This window comes from Apteryx mantelli, chromosome 2, assembly GCF_036417845.1.
Source record: "Apteryx mantelli isolate bAptMan1 chromosome 2, bAptMan1.hap1, whole genome shotgun sequence".
In the NCBI taxonomy this organism is placed as follows: Eukaryota; Metazoa; Chordata; class Aves; order Apterygiformes; family Apterygidae; genus Apteryx; species Apteryx mantelli.
This window is the reverse complement of record NC_089979.1, coordinates 158,760,874-158,778,788: the sequence shown is the minus strand read 5'-3', so window position 1 is coordinate 158,778,788 and position 17,915 is coordinate 158,760,874. Positions and strand designations below refer to the sequence as shown.

Sequence of the window (17,915 nt, the reverse complement as noted above, 5' to 3'; positions counted from 1 at the left end):
ATAAGATTTTTTTTCAGAAGAGATGCATGTTTCTTCCAAAGAATATGTCAAAATTTTATCCTATAACAGCTGGTAAAAGTAGTTCTTATCACATATCCTCATCTTCTATATTCCTGGCAGAAAAATTTGGCAAATCAAGAGGTATAAATAAGGATTCAGATGTTTATTAAACAGCACATCATTTAAATAAATCATATTTCTCAATGTCTGGCTGAGTAGAATTGACTGCCAACATATACCCTTTTGGCCTTAGTTTGTTATCTGATGTTTATCCCAAATTGGAAAATGCAGTGTATAAATCATTCCTCCATTTTTGTACTCTCTTTTCTCTTATTTTTTAAAATTTTTCAAATCACTATTTAAAAATAAAAAATATTTCTCTGAAATTTACTGGAATGCCCATTAATTTTGGCATGTGGGAACCTGAAGTAATTAAATAATAATCATTAACAAATAATTTAATCAAAATAAACTCCTATTTTCTCCATTCACTCTCCAAATAATCTGAAGGCAAACAACATTCCTTCATTGCAACATGGAGCTTTCAGAATTTGGCCTTTCACTCTGTCAGAAGCAGGCTTCAAAGGCAGGAAGCCTCTGCTAAACAAGCTTTAAATTCTTTCTTGAAAGGTGTAATGCCAGGAACATGCTGCACCAGCAAACCAAACAAAAACGAATGCCATGAGGGAACACGAGATGAGCAATGATCTTTCAGCTAGGTAGATTCAATAAAATTTTAAATCTGCAAGGCACACTGGCAGATTCAATAGGTGACTCTCCCACAGGTTTGGCCAGTTCTCCATGTGCTTTCACAATCTCAGCATCACTTCTGTTTTATCCAGCCTGATTTTGATTACTTCACTCCCATCTGTACTGTCAAAGACCAATCTAGTACAATATTTCCAGCGTCTGGAAGAAACAGGAGAAAAATATGTCACATTTCCACAACAACAACACTGAAGGCCAAATCATTTTATGGTTACTGATAGTAGTTGTGTAGGACAAGCAACTCATAGACCTGAGAAGGAACTGTAAATAGGCATTAACTTTCTCTCAGTCTTTCAAAGAGGAGAAAGGAAACCCAACAACGTCTGTACAGCTATCTCCACAAGACATTATATAAAAGTCTTAAAACCACGTAGTGAATGGATGTTGATACCTTATTTCTATAATCAGGATAGTAATTAAACTCAGTAGAAGAAACTTGCAGATTTTGAAGATGCCCAGGAATTAAGATGCAGCTAGGTATTTTAGCATCAAATGATGTGTTCATAGAAGGTGAACTCATATATCCCAATGTACAGGCATTAATATCGTTATCAAGATTTGATTCCCTGCTCATTTACATTTTGATATGTCTACTAAAGCGGATGGAGTACAATTTCAGCAATGTCTCAGCAAATGTGGTGTTTCCACCTTTGATATGTATCAACTCTGAAGTCCTTCTCTCTTGCAAAGCTTTAATAATTGCAATCCTGAGTGTCTCTCCTTTTTCATCTTCTCCTGAACTCCTCCTCCTCCGCCATCTCCTGTAATCTCTTATTGCGTTATAATTTTTAAATGAATAATGTTTTTAAAAGCTTCTTCTTTCCCAAAATATAGCTTCTTTTTTTTCCTGCTTTGTTTCTGGAATACTCTTTAAAATGATATTAGATAAGAACATTTAAAAAGAGATCTGCATCAAAATGAATGTACTACAACTGGTTGAAGTTTACTCTAAAACTAGGTCAGCAGCATTTTTCTTCTATATCTGAATTTCCAGCCTGCAAAATTAAGTCACATTGTTCTCATCTTCACATTCCCAAGGTGAATGCTGGCTAAGAAAGAAAATGTTGACTATGCCCTGGATGGTAAAAAATCTATCCAGCTTCTAAAGAGAAATTTTTTAATGAATTTTTAAATAATTCATTCAAAAGGACCACCCACAGAGAACATCACTAGAAGCTGCTTTCCTTGGTTGGCAAACTGGTCCCAGATTGAGAGCTGCACAAAGAGGAGTCAACACTGATCTTTACCAAGAAAATAACAGGGGTCAGGGATGTCGGATGTTTATGGCAAATACTACATTTAGCAAGGGTTCTACTGCATCCCCTTCTTAATGGATTTGAGTTGTAGAGGGAATTCTAATGTAATTTCAAAATGACATAATCACTGATCATGATAGAAAATTATGTAACCATTCACAGATAGTATAATCAGGTCAGCTTTCTATTTTTGGTGCCTCACCAGGACATTGCAAACAGTTCTTTCAAATGCAGACCTTGCTACAATTATCCATACTTTTTAGCGCACTGGGATAATGATACCTTAGACTATATACACTAGGAGCACCCAGTGCTTTAAGGCATATAGCTATGGGAATGAGCTCTATCTGCCCTTTTTCTCTAAGACGCTCCTTCTTAGTTTGCTTTTAACTGTTCTTGCATGAAAGACTTATGATTTTTTTCCTGTTAAACTCAGCCAAAGAGGTTTGGAAAATCATATTTATGTGCAGTGAAATAGAAAGCAGTGGTTTGGAAGCAGTCACCAGTTTACTGCAGTGATATGTACTCTGTGTTTGCCTTCCTGGCACCATTTTTACATTTTGCACAAGTACACCAGGCTGACTTTTGTGCAAAGGCTTAAAAATCCAAAAAATGTATAGCTTGCAAAATATTAGGAAAAAAAAAGCTGAGAAAATAAAATACTTACTCAGATGGGGACAAGTGTTTCTAATATTTGAAACTGTAGATTCTACAAAGGCCAGATCAGCAGAATGATGATCCCCTCCTGAGCTATGTCCACTCTGACATGCATCCACTGTTTTCTTTCTTCCCTTGAAGTCCAATAAGGCCTCCTGTGTGACGGAAGACTCTCACAGTCAGTGAAGTTAAAGGAGCAACATGAAGAGTAATAAGAAAAGAGATAAACTGAGGAAAAAAAAAAAAGACAACAGAGGTGGTGAAAAAATTGCACTCTACTGAGCTTTCTTTTCTCTTGGATACCTCTGTTCAACCAGCAGCTGCTGATCTTTCTACCTTAGCAGGCTCTCATGTCTGTTGGCCGTCACCAACATCATTCCCAAACAGACAGAAAAAGAATACTACGATTGCTAAACACCTGGGCAGATGGACGCTTGCCGTTTTGAGAATCACGCTCCTATTTTTGTGCAGCACGGACTGTAAAAGTGGTGTATATGATTTGTGATTCCTGTCACATGGTGCGAGTCAGAGGGCTCTTTCCACACCGTTCCCTCAAATCCTATGATTAGGCTCTTATTATTTCATAGAGTGGTTTATTTCATTTCACAGTCATTTTAGCATTCACAGAAACTTCCAAATTCCCAGCTCATTTTCATCTCAGAAATTCAGCAGACTTTGAAACATAGTAGAACCAGAATAGTTTACACAGTTTGCTAGAAAGAAAGAAAGAAAGAAAGAAAGGAGTTTCCTGTTCTGCCTTGCTGAATCACTTCTGTAAAATATTAAAAGTGGTCTTATATTTCTCTTTTGTATGAATGCCTGTAAAAACAACCTGAAAAAATATGACAGTATTTTGCTAGGTTTTAATGTAAACAGAAGTAATGGAACAACTCTAAAGGCCTCACTCAAGTTAAATTTCCTTGACTTCAAAGGAGCTTTAAAGTCCCCCTGGATTCAGAGATCTAGAGTACAGCCTCCACTCTTGTCTGGAGGTCCAACAGTACGGATGTAAAGGGCATACGGAAGCATAAGGTATGAATTCATGATTCCTTTTTTGACTCTTAGAGTTACACTTACAAAATTTGACATTGCAAGGATTTTCATCATATTTAGTTACAACTTTATATGCTAACTGGCAGCATAATGAATATTTAAACTTGGTCAAAACACGAATTATTTTCTAAAAAGGGACTGTTGAATGGGAGAAGAAGATCAGTAATATTTCTGTGTAACAGAAATAATCAGTATGATCTGTCTTTTATTGCTGAACTAAAAAATTCACAAATATGCTGCTGTAAACCATAGGCATACTGAACAAAAATCTTTTGACTTCTACAGTTCTAATATGACAAATAGCACTAGAGTTTCACTGGCTGTTCCCTCTCCATATTATAGTACCACAGGAGGAATACTGCATAATAATGTGGAGCAACACAGTGAACTTGTTAAGGCTGAATTTACTGCCACTCAGGGCACCTGCCTTGAACCTGACAGGACACAGCTATTTAAAGGAAAGGATCAGAGTAACCAGTAAAATTACTATAGAACAATAAGAACAAAATTAGTTGTTTGGTGTAATGCTTACAGGAACCATTGGTTTCAGGGCTGTCTGTAGATTAATTTATTCTGGATTAAGAATAGCTGGATTTACACAAAATTCTATTAATGGGAACATGCAGATAGTATAAACAAAGAAAAAATGTCTATACTGATAAACTAAGCAGTGCAAAGGTTCAAGCACAGGCACTGGCATGTGGTGACCAATTTTGTTAAATTCTTAACACCTCTCCTAGAAAAAAAAAGCCAACTATTATTCTCCCAGAAAATGGCCAAGCAAGATTCAGAGCACAGTACAAGCCAAAGACTATTCCCAAAAGGCAGTTTGGATGAGAACTCCCCATTTTGGAGGGAAGAGAGTTTGGTCATGTGAATGTAAGCCATGTTGGGCCAATTGATTTCAGGGCTAGATAATACTCTGGGACCTGTTTTATTTACAGATATAGATATAACATTGTCTGATCGTACTACTAACCCTGACTTTCGTTCAAAGATGTTTTAGAGGTATTTGTTCTTCTCAATCTCTTTTTGAAGCCCAAGCTACTACAAAAGCATTTAGCTTCTCAACAGTGTCCACAGCTTATTAATTTACTCTCTTTAAACCCTAAATCAATGTGTATCAACTTTGCTGTAGACTTCCTGCTTCAAATATAGTAAAGGGATTTTGGTTTTAATTTGCTCTTCAACCTCTCCCTTAGTTGTCTTCTAATCCAATTAACTTTTCTTAATGTAATAATATCCTCACTAACTACACAAGTTCACATTCAATTAATTATCCAACATTACCACCAGCCCCTTTTAGAGTTACTAAACCATTGAGTCCTGTCATACATTCTCTAGTCTTACAAATGCAATCTGTATTCTTTGTTTCTAGAAGGAAACATGATTGGTTTTATTTTTTTCTAAAGACATCACCTGTCAGAAAGGTTGGAAGTGTCTCTTCATAATACTTTTTGTGAGCATCCCCATTTTTTAAGTCTTTTTTATAATTTTCAGGGTTGTACTTGATCAGGTGTTCCCATAGGGATAATAAGCTAATTACATTGTTGTCCTACATGTTGTGTCCAGGGTTTGACATTTCAGCTTCCAGGAATGCTGAGCTAGAACTCAAGACCAGAATTTGGTCAGTCTTTAGTTTGCCATGGAAGTCGAATAACTGGAACAAAAATATATCTCAAATCCTCAGAACGTATGATTCCTTATCACACTTCGTTTCTGTAAAAGACATTCAGGCAAACTGCTGCCATTGCTTCATGACAAGATAATTGCTTGCAAATGGCTTCTACCTCCTCACTTTCCCTGAGCCTGGGAGTTCCACGGGAGTCAGTGAAAATGCTTGCAAACAGTACAATTTAACAATTGAATTAATGCTCTGCAAGAGTTTTGTAAATTATATTTTTTTCCTAGGGACTTCACATTATAAAATAATGTGCATATATCTGTTAATATTTTATCTCTAGTTTAAAAGACCATCAGGAAGACTTGTATGCTTTCACATGCCTTCCTATGCCTATGTGGTAATGGAAAGGTGAGAGAAGCTAACTGCTAGCGCTGGTGTCATCTGTCATGTGGGTGGGCTTACTAAACAGTAAAATGTAAAGTTTGGATACAAATTTGAAGTACTTGAACCCAAAATTCACATACATTAAAATGCATAGCAACCATGCTGCTACCAAAAATGCTTTGAGTTCATTTTCTAGTCACTAAATTCCTGGGTGAGGAGAGATTCCATTCTTATAATCCCTGCTTGGACATGGTATTCGCACACACTGCACTGTACTTGGGCTTGACAAAACGGGTAATTTGTCTCTTCATGTATACATATGCAAAGTATTTTGAGATGGTTTAGACTGAGTCTTCTGGCTGTTTGCAAAAAAATTTTTGTCTTGGTCTTGGGTTGGGGCACTTATTTCTTTTTTGCCTCTCCTACATTTTTTTTCTCTGAAATTTTTTCCTATTGATTTGGACACGCAAAGAATAAATTCCATCAGGAAAAGAACTCAACTGCAGGCTCTTTCGTGCGTAGAGTTGCCTTGTCTTTATATTATCAAACACTATGAATTTAATTCTAAAATACAGTATATTAAATAAGAGGACTGGGGGAAATTCTGCCCTACTGTCAAATTAAGAATCCATTTGGCAAAGCAATCACTTTTCTAATAATAATATAATTTTAATTATTATATTGCTTTTCTGCTTAATATTTGTTACAGGACCCTGGGGACCCCTTTTTTGTAAACATTCTGCAACTGAGTTTTTTATTAGATCTGCATTATTTTGCTATTTTATTCCATGCAAAGTGTACAGCTGCCATTTTCTAACTTTTCTGAATAATATTAGAAAAACACTTCTAGAATTTGGAAAAGTATGATTGCATATCACCTTTTCTGTCAATTCAGCTTTTAAACACAATTCCTACTATTTTTGGCACTGCGCAATTTTTTTTTTGCTTATTTCATCCATAAATTTCAGAACTAACACTATGTTTTATTTTTGTTTAAAAAGTCACATAGAATTTGCTTCGAGTCTAAAATGGTACTGACACTTTACATTTAGCTTCATCTTATGTAATGGAGAATTATCATACTTCTACTAGTCCAAAACTGGTGTTGCAGTATCTTTTTGAGAAGTTGAGCTAGGATAGAAAATGTCTTCAGACCTGTACAACCACATCTCATAGAATGGAGATAGGAAGGAAGCAGAAGAAAAATTATTTGGAGTTCCAAAGATTTGGAAATCCTGCTTGGTGCAGGATAAGGAAAGTTATCTATGTTCTTATCCCAGAGTTACTGAAGTCAATGGGAGTCTTGCCAGAGACTTCAGTGGGCTTTGTATGAAAGCCCCAGGTTCTGCTCCTCCCTTTGTAATTTTGCATACAATAATAAACTTCAAAGCTTGAACAAATGAAACGGGAGAATTTTATTCATATAAAACTTAACAGTTTTAACTACACTTTTTAAGTTGCAAAATTGAAAAAGCGTTTGCAGGATTGGTGGCTATATTGAAGCTTCATCCTTCTATATTTGCTGAGGGAAATTTTAGAGGGCTGAATTAGTCCAAGAAGATTTAAATATTTTGGACTCAATATTCTGCTTTTGAGCCACAAACTATCTTCAGAGAAGGAATGTACATACCCCCTAATTACATGCAGTCCTTTTTTTTAAAAAAAAAAAGGGGTTTCAGCTGGCAGTTCAACAGTATTCTTTAGAACTCTACAGAGCTGTGGAGCAAGAAGGAAAAGCCAGTGTCTATATGTCTGTCCCAACACCTTGGTGCTGTGCCGACCCTCTCAAAGGCAACATTATTTCCAAAGTGAATGCAATATAGTCGTCATTTAAAAGAGAATACTGTACTTTCACATAAACAATTCTGATGAAAGGTATTATGACCTACAGATAAGAATTGAAATAAGTGGATGATAAATCTATACTTTTATGTTAATAAAATAAGGTAAAATAAAATAAGATAAAATAAAATAAAACAAAACAAAAGAAAACAGCCCAGCACTAAGAAGAGGCCATAAAACATGCAAAACTGAAATAAAATTTGAGGGTTTATTTCTCAGTGTGAAAAATTTTAATAAATGTAGATAAAGAACACAAAATCTATTATCAGGATTGCCCTGACAGACATATACATATAATTCAGCATGTCAAAATCTGATTCTTTTCACTTTTGCATCCAGGATTGTGGACATTTAATGGAACGCTATAAATTCACCATTTTGGGATATTCAGAGTTATTTCAATGGCAACTGGATTTAGTTACCATGTTAATAGATAACCCTGACTTTTGAAGAGTATGCCTGGTTAGTTTAGAAGATTTGTGTTTTAGAAATTTAGGAATGTGTCAAAAACCACATCACTGCTATTAGGGTTAATAGGTTGCTAATAAATTCTTATTTTAATAAGAAACCTTTTAAGAGAGTGGAGTGCCATCTGCTGAAAGTAATGCAACAATTAGCCAAGATAAATAGAAAAATATATAAATAGTACCTATTTCTTACTTGTGAATTATACATAATACATAGCCTACATAATATGTAAGATCAAACATTATATGTATCTATTTATTTGTTTCAACACTCATCAAATCCCATCATTTGAAATATTCCCAGTATAAGTTCCACTTTGGTTAACTTGCCATGGTATTCTCTTTCAGTTCCACCAGTGTAAGAAGGTTGTTACTGATAGGACAATTAGATTTGAATATTACAATTGGTTTTGAGTAAGTGCTCCCTTACAGAATGCAATGAAAATTAAATCTGAGATCCTGGATCAGAATTAGTTTATCTTAGCCATCATATTATCTTTAACTCTGGGGAATAGACGATGCTTCACATAAGAGGTCAGAACCACAGACTGGCAGATGTGGATTTGTTTGTTCCTACATTAGCTTTCATCTTGACCATAATGGTTCAAAACTGACACAAATGTCGCTATTAATTATGACTATTCTGTACAGCCAATCAGTGATATCTGCAGTTTATTCAAGCTGCAGATGACATCAGGATACAGCAAACACACCAAGATGGCTTCATGCCAAGCCAGCTTCAGTCTGGTAGGGATCTTTAGCTCAGGCAATGTGTTAAATTTGAGAGCAGCTCTGTTCCAGAAACAATTTTGCCTCTTTTGCATGGCATCAAAACTGGCATAATAAGCTGCGTGAGACTGGAGCTAATGCCATGCAAAACACTATGTTCCTGGAAATTGGAGCTTGGGAGAAAGCTGTACAGAGCCACAGCTGGGTAGCTCTGCATATGATCAGCTTGGGTCCAACAAGGCTTATTAGCTTCAGTTCAGTACTACTGATAACACATTATCTCTTTCAGAAACATTTGGATGTCTCTGCTCTACACACCACAGAATCCTGTTTACTGGAAAGGCTTGTTAATTCCAGCAAAGTGCCACATGGATGCATGGAACCAGCTTGGCCCCGGCACTACGTCGCAGCTAACAAGCCAGCTTTGAACACAGAAAGCTTTGAAGCACAGGGTAGACACAGAGCAACCCTGCAATGATCAACTCAAAGTCAGTGCCGGACCAAACCCAACCAGCCAGGCTTGTCACAGACTGCCTCAGCCCAAAGAGCCACACGAAGGTCTCTGCATGCTCTTAATGCATGCTGTAATATCTCTCTTACCCATGTTTTTCCACTCTCTGGGGGTGACAGACCTGAACATAATATTTTTTTTGTATTGTTTGATATGCTGGCATTTAATATATAAGGTAATTAAAACTTCCCTGCAATTACGACATTCATAATATATCCTCATGTAAAAACTCTAGTTTTGTAACTACTTTAATAACAAAAGATACTACTTATTTCCTCATTGTGATTGTTGTTTATTGGCAGATGATATATCTCCAATCACTGCATCCTCAATTACCAATAGATACTGTTTCACTCCTTTTAACAGCAAATTTCATTTTTGTATATTCATTTTGCATAGATATAAATTATTTTAAAGATAACACCAAGACTGGAAAAACCTCTGTGAAATAAATTCTATGTACACTTGGAGGTGCACACTAAGACTTTTTGCATGTCATATTTTATGGCACCTGTTCCTGTACCTAAAATACAGTTGCCAGATTATACAACGTACGAAATGAGTACAAACTCACTCTGTTGTTTTGAATTAGTTAAAAAATATTGAAGAGCTAAGTTTCCTCTGGCAGACTCTACACTGAATCAGACATACGGTTTTCATGAAGCATAATGCTGGCACAAACACATGTCATGTCATATGTCATAAACATATGTCTGCTTACCCACAGGTAAACTTTTTAGGATAAACTTCTGTTCCCAGCTGTGCATGAAAATCTGAAGAGAGAACACAGTGAAAAAAATGCATTTGGTATCTTAAGCTGCATCTACACCTGGCTGGCTTTTCTATTTAAGTTATTACCAGTTATTATACCCACAAGGTATTCTTAGGAATAAAAGAATGGCCATAGTCAGACCAAAAACCCACCTCCCCACAGTGTACTGTCTTCAGCAGGAGCTGCAAGTCCGACTCCTCCAGGACTTTTTGTTGAAATACTGCCTGTGCTTTCCCCCTCACCTTTTTATGTATATCCTTCCTTTCTGAGGCCCCACCAAGTTGCAGAGTTCTTCATCAGCCTCCTCTAAGAGCTGTGGGTAGCCAGCAGCGGATGGCCAGTCTCCATGGCCAGGGGCACGGCCAGAACGAGGAAGCTGAAGACAGAGGATCTGGCAGCTGTGGCGCCCACATCAATCTCCTCACTGTGTCACGTCTGCAAGGACTGCGCCTCCGGCCAGCATCCACTTGGACAGCTTCAGGGAGCAGCAGACACTGTTGGGGGTCCTCTGCTCTGTGCCCCCCTCCTGTGACTGATTTTTTTGTTTTTGGACGCCTGGGGAAAAGTAAGAACAATATAAGCTTCTCCCTAAGACTCTCCCACCCTTCAACTATTTTCAGCTCAGTGGATTTCCTGAGTCTGTTGTTAAGATTTTGTTCCCTTCCCCCCAACTTCCTAAATTAAGTGCATTGCTGAGATTTTTACTGCAAAGAGAACTATATTCCTAAGCTTTGTTCTGATGAAAAAATTACACTAATTTTCTGCATTATTACTTCTACGATCACAACAAGGCAGATCTGCCTCTCAGGAAATGTGTTTCTTTAAGGTATTTTGGTTTCAGTGCGGCTGGAAGCTGAGCACACAGTAAAGTGGGCTGGCACCAATTGCAAAAGACAGCTGTCTTACAAAGCCAGATAAAGACCTGAGCACATAATAGAGAGTAGGTGGGTTTGGTTCAGTCAGGAGTCAGCAAGTTCCAGAGAAGAAGGCTGGGCTGTGCATTCATCAGCCCAGCACGGGTCTGCTGGAAGAGGGGACATGATACTCCCTGCTCTCCTAACTGCCAGCATTCAACTCCTGTTTTCACAGTCTGGAGTCTGGTGTCTAGAACCCTCCAGCAATGTCGTTTTCTCACCTGCACATTTGATAGTTGTACTAGTGAGCCCAGGAGGATGGCAAAAGAGCACGGTAAGAATACAAGGTCATAGCTATGTGGGATAGCGTTGCCCAGTACGAGCATTAAAAACAAATGCATCTCTTGAAAAGCAGTAGTGTAATTTAAAAGAAAGGAAAACGTGGGCATATTCACCAGCCTCTTCTTCATGATAATAGGCAGTCTTAGTTTTCTCACAAAAGAGTAGTTGCCACAAGAAGATATCTAGGGAAACGTAATAACAAGCAGGCATGTATGATATCTGTGACTGCTGGTGTTCCAGCCTCCAACTGTTTTCAGCTCAGGGACTTTCCAAGTCATGTGTTTTCTGTGTGTCCAGCCTGCAACGGACTTCTTTTCTATGAACCTGTCCGATCTCCACTTTAACTCACGGCAGTTATAATTACATGGTACTTCTGCTGATACAGCTTTTTCTACTCCCCTCCAAGCCCCTTTCCAAGTGAAATAAACTGTGAAGACAAACCTACCATTTACAATAGACCTGATCAACACAGCAAAAGAGTGCAGCATACATGTAGCCTGATTTATTTCTATTGTAAGCACTTTTTACTTAAAAAGAAGTAACTTTATCATGTTTGCTTTTTATCTTTGCCAGTACTGTGTTTTCCACAACTAACCAGCAAATCCGATGTCTAGAATCCTTACAATTACAACATGAGTTGCTGGTTACAGCTCTGTAGACGTTTTTGATGGATAAACTCATTTCCAGACCGAGCTACCTGAGAATGAGAAGTGCACGCGCTGCTTCAGAAACTAGGCTACGCGTTTGTCTTTTTCAGAGACCTTCCAACAAGAAGAGGGAGGAAATGCCTGGATTTTACACTGCCTCTCCACTCTCAGCGTAATACTAACCGTCCATCACCCTCGGCAGCCAATCCCGCCCCGGGGAGGATGGGTTCGGATACTTCCCTAATCTGGCATTTGTTTTAACAAACATTTCCCACTGCCTATGAGGAAACATGCTGCTGCCCAGTGTGCAGGGAGGGTGGGATTTCCTTCCTATTGTCTGACTGTCTCAGCCCTCACCGCTTCATAGCAGAGTTCAGTATTAACTGTTTAAAGCTCCTCCTGCTTTTTCCTATATGAAAGTTAATTGCCAAAAAGGATCTTCTAAGCACATATATTAGGTATCAAACTAAATGCAGATAAATGCAAGAACTGAGTCTAACCAGGACCAGCTAACATGGCTTCAAACCTGTGTCTTAATGAGCATAAATAAGTCTTTCCAATACAGTTAAAAAATAATTTAAAATGACTGTAAAATGCAACCTTTCTAGCAATCAGTATGCCTTCTGAAGGTTATGTAATGCAAACAGTTATCTGCTGGACCTACTGGGTGCTGATCCTCACAGAGCCTGAGGAGAGCCAAACATTTCAAAACAAGGCCCACGGACACCTACCTTTATATAAGGTATCTGCCCGTTTTTCTACCTTTGATTTAATTCACTGCCCACCAACTCGGACAAGGTAATGTAGTTATGGTTTAGACACTCCTTACATATTTGCTTTCAGATACTTTGTTCTTTCCAAAATCAAATATTTGTATCCTGAAACAAATATTTGGAGACTGTCCAGACTAGCCTTTACAAATACGTTAACTACAGAAAATTGCTGGCAACCAGGAGACTTCAGGTAAAAGCCTCCACTGTAGATAAACCATAAGGCTTCAGTCATGCCTATGCTTCCACATTTGTAAAACTGTGGCCTAAATATTTATTTGACAGCTCTCTATGGGTCCTGAGAAATAAAGGGCTAGAACCTTCTTATATTGAAGATAGTTGAACTTCTGCCTTAAGTAAATATTTACATAGGTAAGGAGAAGGCACTGCGGCAGAGTAATAAATCTTTTCAATAAAGAACCAGAGCGTGGAATTGGAGCTTTGTTTTGGATTTATGCCAAGAATCCCCCCAGCCAGCCGACTTGGAAGGGGTATCTGGCCTTTCTGGCTGAAGAATTAAAGACAGTTGTGTACGTCACTAGCTACACTTCTCTCTTGTTTGCTTCTGGATGCAGAAATGGATATACTTTAAACATCCTAGCATAAGCAGACCTGTTTGCTTGACTGCATTGGTCAGTTACTATTCACGGTAGAAACGGTAAGGACCCAAATATTTTTTCATCTTACAAGAGTATAGCTCAGAGGCAATTTGTATAGAGAAGGATTCAAAGGAACCTAAGACAGCCAAGTAACCACACCTCCTGTGGAAACTTGGTATATATTTGTATTGAACTCTTTTTGAAAATTACATGTCTGAACAAAATCAGAGCCAAACATCACAGCTAAATGCTTCATATAAGGTAGCCTTTTTATAATTGTACTGTCAATAAATCTCTTCCTGATGCCCTTCTTATTTAAAGAATTGCCTGTAAATTTAATTTCCTTTTTATTAATACAAGCAATATAATGCAGTTAATAAATTATACTACTACCATTTGGTATCAGCCCAAACCCTCAAGCACCCTTTCAAAGCAGATTACCAGCACTTTCTTTCCTATTTATCTTATTTATTTTAGATAATGTAAAATGTTCTTTCATATTTAAATACATAACAGAACTAAAGCTTTATCACAACTATGCAACAAATTATTTGCATTTTATTTTTCAAAAGAGGATGTAAAGTCCTGATACGGCAGTCTCAAAGAAAATGCAGTTTTAGATACTACTAGAAATCTTATTTACTAAGCACACTTGAGGAACTTTCACTGTTCAGTATGTAAAATTAATCTGTGTTATATCCTTGATTGGCCAGGCACAAAAAGATGGATCTTTTGCATCATTAGTAGTCCAAAATTATTTTTGTAATACTTATTTACTAATGACTATTCATATGAGTAGAATTATTTGCATGCATAGATATTTACATTAAGTTGACAGTGTATTTTAATGAATTATATCACACTGCTGGTCAATATTAATTAACTGTGAAATGTATTAATTTTTCCATATATAATTCCTGAAGTATTTCAAAAACTTTAGAATGTATATGCTCAGATATTCTTTAATAATTATTTAAAATTTATCTCATACTTCATACAAAATATGATAAAACATACACAGTTCTTGCTACATATATTATACATATAGTAATATATTTCATATTACCATATATATTCCCTGATCCTGCAGTAAAAGTGTGGATCTGTAGCTTGGAACATATAGCCAATTCTGAGAGCGAACACTGATTCTGTATGCTTTAGTTTCTGTTGCTCAAGGTGAGTATTCACTTTTGAAAATGTTACTCAGAATTTCTCCAAGCTTCATGATAGGAAGAATTTACATTTATCAGATAACTGGCACCTTTTTCCTCTGCAATAATATAAGGTCCAGGCCTAAAAGTATGATAAAAAATACATATATAATAAATAGTTAAAGATCCATTTCAAATGTATTATTAAAAAAAATAATAAAAGAAACAAACAGCAACTCCAGCAGACACCACTAGAGTTCTCCTTCTCCCAAATATCCCTAGCACCATCCTAAACCCTGTTTACCCCAGAAACCTGAACTGTGGACAGACAGAAGAGGAGAGAGAGAGAGAAAATTCAGACACAATAAAACTCTGAGGGGAAAAATATGTGGAAGGAGGAGGCAGCAGCGGCCTGGGGAAGGGATTGAAAAGTTTCCCTTGGCTTAACTTCTCCCCCCCTGCAGCAGCAGAAGCGGCGGCGGCGGCGGCACAAGGTGAGAGAGACTTTTAAGTCGGGGGAGGAGGGGTGTGTGTGCGGGAGGGGGGGTTGAATTTACAGCCCTGTGGATATTTCTGTGTCTGCCTCCTTGGCTTTGGGGTGCGAGAGACACCGAGTCTCATGCTGGGTGGATTTTTTTTTTTTTTAATATGATGGAGGATTATAAACATGGCGCCTTAAAAAAACTACAAAATCATGTACACAGTGTTCCAAGGAGATGGGGGAGAGGGGGCAGGGGAAGGGCTGGGCGCGAGGGGAGGGGGCAATCCTGCCCCGTGGGGTAGCGTTTAGGGAGGGGGGAGCAATAATAGTTAATAATAAAATGTGTGGGGCTGGGAAAGGGGGGGGGAGATGAAAGGCGGGATTTTTTTTTTTATTCTATTTTTTGGAGTGGGAAGGATTATTTCGCAGCCTCCTTTGGAAATCGCGGAGGAGAAGAGGGGACGGCGGCGGAGCGCGTGTGATTATTAACGGCGATTATTTTTGTTTCTCCACCTTCCCTTGTCGGATTTCGGCTGCAAAAAAAACGGAAAAAAAAAAAAAAAGAAAAGGCTGGCGGTTTCTCCGCGCCGCTGTGCCGAGTTGCAGTCAGCCCGGGATCGGGGGCGTGCAGAAGCGGGCAGAAATGGGGTGGGCAGAGGGGCGCCCCCGAGAAAAGCTCCCCCGGACGCGCGGCGCGGGCCTGCAGGGAGCGGGCGAGCCGGGGACTCGCGTGAGCGGCGAGGCCGCGCGGGGTGTGGCGCAGGCCGGCCTCGGCGCCGCCACCCCCCCGCTCCCTGCCCGCACGCCAGGCCCCGGCTCCGCTCCCCACTTGCCCCCTTCCCTCCCCCCAGTTCTCGCCCCCCCGCCCGGCCCCGCATCGCCTCGCTGGGGTGGGGGATGTCTGCTTGGAGACGGGGCTCGGCCCGCGTAATGGCAGCGGCTCGGCAGCGCCGAGGCTCCGCGGGGGGAGGCGGCGGTCCCCGCAGGCCGGGCGCGCAGGGACAGCGAGGGGCCATGGCCGCCCGGCCCCCAGCTCGCCGCCCTCCCCCGCGGCGGCCGCGGCGTGCAAGCGCCGCTCGCCCCCAAGGGCTGCCGCGGGGACGGGGGCCCCGGCCGCCCCCCGCCGCCCGCCGGGCTGGGGGCGGGGAGGGGGGGGAGCGGCCGCTTCCCCGCCGCCCTCCTGCCGCGGCGCGGCGCGGGCGGGAGCGGGGGCGCCGCTACCTGCCGGGGCTCCCGCGGCGCCTCCTCGCCCCCCTCGGGCGCCCTGCTGAGCGCGGCGGGCTGATCCCGCGGAGCTCCGCGCTGCCGAGGGGGTCCTTGGTGCCCCCCCCCGTGCCCCCGGATAACTGTCCCCCGCTCACTGCGCGGGGCGTTGTGCGCTGCCCCCGGCTCGGGGGTCCCGGGGCCTCCCCGCCTCCTCCGCTTTCCTGTGCCCTGGCGGCGGGGACAACGGGAGCGCCGGTGCCTCCTCCTGACCTTCCCTGCCGCCGTTTGGGGGACAAGCCCTCCTGGAAAGCGCTGGTGCTCCGCACTTGGGAAACTTTGCGTGTCATTTTGTGCGTGCGCTGCTTCTGCATTATCCTGAAAAATAACAGACTTAATTCAGTAATTTTTTTTTTTTTGGTCTTCTGCAAATGCTTGGTGGCAAGAAGAACTTCAGAAACGCTAGTTAGGGGTGTCTTGGGGACAGGAAATGGGCTGAAAAGATACCAAATTTGGTGCTAATGTGTTCAAAATTCTATAATCTGGCATTTTAGCATCTTGGAATAATCTACCCCGGTGCCTGTATTGTCGGAAAAATACTATTTGTTGTAAAAGAGTTTTTAGGAGACTTTACTGCAGTGAAGAGGATCGAAGATAGAAAATGCTCCCCTGTCTTACTGATGCTGTCCTTGTGGTACTTTTGTTGTTACTCTCTGTAGGCAATTGTTTAATTCTTTACGGGTGATCACTGCGACAGGTGTTGTGGGGAGAGTGGGAGTGGAAATGCCAGTTTGTGGTTCGGGTTGCAGTCTCTTGAGTTTTTCAAGTCCCTCATCATTCAGCATGAAGGACCTGGCACTTCTCCACTATATATATATATATATTTATGGGTTTTTTTTTTTAATATATATTTTGTTACCAGCTATTCTGAACGTTCTACCAAAAGTCTTTAGGGGAGTAGAGCATTTGCTGACTGCTGTTTTATACAAAAGTGAAAGTACACTCAAAGTAATTCCCTGTATGGATTTATATTTAACGCCCATTTTTCCATGCATAAATAAACCCTCTCTGTTTTGACGAGAAATTCTGATGAAGACCTGAATGGTTCGAAGGGTTGGTAGTACAACAGCGAGCACTTCATCTTTCTGAGTTTTGTTTTATTGATTGAAAAAAGTTGCTGCCTTGATGACTAGTTGATTGTCCTATGGATTGGTGGTCTCTGAACCATGAAGAGGTGTCTGCAACTGATACTAGGTATGAGGTTTAGCACCGAAGGCTGAGTGAGTCTGTTGGAGGACTCCTTTACCCTTAAAAAATGACTGCTCCACTTCATCTCATGAGCGGGATAGTGTGGTGGACATTATCTGGTGATGAAGTCAGCTATAAGGGGGCTTGTGAGTGTGCATATGTCGGGCAGGGGTCTTCAGACTTTGGTGTTGTGCTGGAAGATGCTCTTTTTCCACACTTTGGGGCTTCATAGCACTGATTGAACAGAGAAGTGCTTTCTGTGGAGAAGAAATGAAAAGAATCAGGCTAATACTGTGTGTAAAATTTCTCTGTATGTATGTTATTAAACTAGTGTCAGTTAGCTGGTTGCTCTTTACATATGGACATCCTTTACCAGACTATAGGAGCTTGTTCACAGGATTGCAACTGGTTGGGTTTTACAACTTCACAAGTTCCTGCTTGTGAGATGAGTGTGGTGGTTTGGAGCGTGCTCATTTCCACACCATTGCAAATGAAAAGTACGAGGGGCTAAAAGTGCAGTGGTTAGACTGCTGCAATATTTTTAGCTAAACAAGCAC

General features: G+C 40.2%; 1 protein-coding gene and 1 long non-coding RNA gene across 5 annotated transcripts in view; one reads left to right on the top strand and one right to left on the bottom strand.

Annotated features, from left to right (window-relative positions):
• Positions 1-167: 167 nt before the first annotated feature.
• Positions 168-16,371, bottom strand: LOC106492696 (uncharacterized). Its single transcript, XR_001294045.2, has 5 exons — positions 16,269-16,371; positions 10,306-10,618; positions 10,013-10,064; positions 2,692-2,836; positions 168-909 (listed from the first exon to the last, which is right to left on the bottom strand). It is a non-coding gene; the product is annotated as an uncharacterized lncRNA (long non-coding RNA).
• Positions 14,721-17,915, top strand: part of ZMYND11 (zinc finger MYND-type containing 11) — a 108,300-nt gene continuing 105,105 nt past the window's right edge. For all 4 annotated transcript variants that reach the window (XM_013952574.2, XM_013952573.2, XM_067291922.1 and 1 more), the window contains exon 1: positions 14,721-14,920. The gene's annotated coding sequence lies outside the window, so the exon portion shown is untranslated. The remainder of the gene's footprint in view (positions 14,921-17,915) is intronic.